Raw genomic sequence first — 3,929 nt, forward strand, 5'->3', positions numbered from 1 at the left:
TTTACTGAATATAGAATGGAGACCTTTGAACAAAAGGAATGTGATGGAACTGGCTTCAAAATATTTCTGTTGGACTGAAGCAAGATACTTCTGCAGAGTGTCTTGCTTGAAGTACAACAGAAATAAGTGACAAGATATACAATAGTACCTATCATTTGATGCTGCACAAAGCAAAGAAAGCACCAACTGATATCGCTATGACAATTGCCCACTTGTTTTAAATTTTTCAACAGATATCGCAGTAAATTAACCCCACAGGCTGATTAAATTAGTGTGAAATACAAAGTGGACAGCAATGAAGACTTCTACACGAGCCTCATAAATTAATGCCTCACCATCACTAGTCATTTTGCTAAGATGTCATCAATGAAATATTATCTTCAGTAAATGTAGACCCAATGAGATCTGACAAGGAGGTAAACAACAACAACTCTTATAAGGGCCAAAACTGAATGTAAGTTCAATAAACAAGTGTGTAATCTAAAAGAAAAAGCTTTCTACTGATTAAAAATTTACTTTATTTGGGAAACTTAGAGAGCTACAGAAAATTCTTAAAAACTGACAGCCATAACAATACTTTAATGATCTAATATAATGACTGGATTGCAAGGCACTTCAAGAGAAGAGATTGAATTATTTTCTCTCTCCTTTTCTGTAAGTATTTAATGTTGTCTACAACTGACTTTAGGTTAATTCTGAATAAAAAAAAAAACAAGCAAAAAAAATCTAAACATATGAAGCTTAAATACAAACAAACAGATGAGATAAAATATAAAGACATTATAATAGTTAATCCTTTCGTAAACAGGAATGTTACAGATTCTTTTTTCCTCTGAATAGGAAAATGCTAAGCTATCCTAAAAAAAAACTTTTCTTCTCCCAGAAAACTATTTTTCCACAGTTAAGTGAAACATGCAGAATAAAGTGTCTTGCCCAGAGACTCAAGAAAATGACAGCAGAGCTAACAAATCATGAACTGGTAATCTAATACCTTAAGCATTTCTTCTAAATACACAGAATAGGATTTGAATTCCCAGCAGCGAGGCACCCATCTCTGCATACCACAATACAATCAGCTTGGCTCTCTACCTATTGTATTATCACACCCACTCTCAACAACAACAACAACAACTACTAACAATAACAAACAATTATTATTTGTCCAATGATTTTCCAGAATAAGAAGTGATACTTGCTATGTCCTTTTGCACACAATAGCAGCCCACAAAATTAGTGCTATGAAAATGAAACTCTCCTGGACAAGATACTAGTTTACTTGTATATTTTTACTTTCCCCAGATGTGGACACTAACCCAATAATCCAAATTTGTTAATTAAGTAAGATAAATGGAAGTAAGAGTCCCATGTGTGGGTGGAGCACAAGCTATAGTGCCAAAAGCCAAGCACTTGTAGATGCAATTTTAATTTAAGCCAAGACCTAATCCACTCAACTAAGCTTCATTAAAGATGAACAAAGCAATCTAAAAATATATACGGGCTTATATAAACAAGAAGAGATGCATCAAGAGAGTAGGAGAGGTGATCAGCAGCTTTTACTGAGTGTAAGGGACCTGGCATGGAAACAAACTAAAACCAATCTGTGACAGTTCTGGAAATGCCACAAGTAAAACTGAAAGTTGAAATTAAACCATGAAAGCACTGCAAACATCAATAAGTATAATACTTATTAATAATTGAAATTAAACAAAACAAAATAAAATTGTTTCCAATGACATTGAGGAGAACATTTCAACACACAGTACAACATTGGTACATTCCATTGGAAAATAACAGAATTTCTGAACTTCAACCTGCAGAAAAGATTAACAAAAGTAATAAGTAAAAAACGAAAGAATACACAAAAAATTTACCAAATAATATAGAAATTGACAACAAATTTGTGATTTAAATCTTTAAACACGTCCTCAATAAATTGTAAAAATTACAGAACCTAATAGTAGAACTAAATTTCAGATTCCTTAAATATAAAACTGACAAACACAAAACATCTAAAATAGAATTAAAATTTCATTTTTTTTTTTAAATGTACTTTCTGATGAATTCAGATGTTCTTCTAGTGACTTAGTTTATTAGATTATCTTTTAAAAGCACCATAAACTTATTTCAAAGAAAGGAGGGTTTAAACAAACTTATGAAGATTTGCTAATGGAAGATGTTTTATGAAACATAAGTAACCCCCAAAAAGCTCAAGAGATATTCATATATACATAAATTTGCAAGCACGTTTCACATTATATTACATACATTTATGTACACATTATATATACACACACACACAAATACGTATACTTATATATGCAAATGCACACTATATACATACACACACATATTATATACACATGACAGATGTGTATATGTGTACATATATATACAAATTTAGCTACATTACTGCAATTAGCTAGTAGATGGTTCAGGTATAGAACTATTTCAAACAGCCTGACAACTGTGGTATCAATCAACATTGGAAAATTGAACATTTTACCAAGAAAATAAGCAACACCAGACTTATAAAAACTATACTTAAGAAAAGCGTTTGACAAAGACACATTTCTGAGTGTGTGTGTGTGTGTGTAATTAAATATATATATATATATATAGTGCTGTATTGTACTTTTTTTATTTGTTAGTCCAGTGATTTGATCTGTCTAAAACAATTGCAATGTGTTGGAAGTCATACACTGTTTATATTAAATCTTATAATACCATGAAATACCAAGGCTTTCATTAAAACATCGACAACTTGATAACTGAGGGTCTAGCTAACTGTATGTCAGAGACTAAGGTCGCTCATGTACATGAAGGGCTTTTTTTTTTTGATGCAGCTGTAGGCATACATATTATTATTACAAAGTAATAATAAAGTAACAGTGTATATTAGAAATGGCTCACACGACTCTACCAAAATGCGATTTAGTTTAAGTTTAACACCATCTCAAATCAAACCACTTACTACCCTCAGTGCAACACAGAATTATACACACACACATACATTCATTTTTGTGTAAGCTATTGAATTTTGCATGTGGGAATACAAATATATATACACACTCATATACAATATCTATGTACTTACATATATAAACACATCACACACACATATATATATATATTATTCATAAATAGTGTATGTGCACATGTTGTTATATTTATTACATATATAAACTCGTATCTAATATATATCTGCACAGTGAGTCTGTTGAATATACGTGTGTGTAAAACATACATACATATGTATATATATTTGTGTGTGTGTATACGTGTATACATATAAGGAAGCTATCAGACGTTAACACAAAACACACACATACATTGATGCATACGTGTATATATAGAAAGAAAAACAGCATGAAATTATTCTAAAATGAACTAGAAATTAGTATGAAAAAGAATTTGAAAAAAAAAACACTAAATGAAAAAAGGAAAAAAAAATATGAAAAAGATACGAAGCATTCACTAACGGGTGGGGAACCTAAGGTAATAAGCCTTAAAGGTGTGGTGAATTGAGTTATTTTAGTGACAAGGTGGATGTGTGAATGTTTTCTGTTTTTATGCTAACAGATCCGGAAGGAGGGTTGTCAGAGAGATTAGCGATGAGGTAAAGAAAGAGAAAGACCAAGAAAACAAGAGAAAGAAACAACAACAACAAAAAAAGAGAATAATATAGTTTTTTTTTTTTTTTTCACTTCTCTTTTCTTCATCATCAATAAATAAATATGAAATTAATCAAGAAAATAAGGGAGAAGAATAATGAGTGGTGATGGAGTAACAAAATGTAATAAAACTCGCTCTCCCTTTTTTGGGTGGAGGCTTGAGAAAAGTAAAAGCGGGTGGGTGAGAATTACATGTAAAGAATACAGAAATTATCAGAACGGTACACACACACACACACATATATATATATATATATA

This window comes from Octopus bimaculoides, chromosome 14 (genome assembly GCF_001194135.2).
Source record: "Octopus bimaculoides isolate UCB-OBI-ISO-001 chromosome 14, ASM119413v2, whole genome shotgun sequence".
In the NCBI taxonomy this organism is placed as follows: domain Eukaryota; kingdom Metazoa; phylum Mollusca; class Cephalopoda; order Octopoda; family Octopodidae; genus Octopus; species Octopus bimaculoides.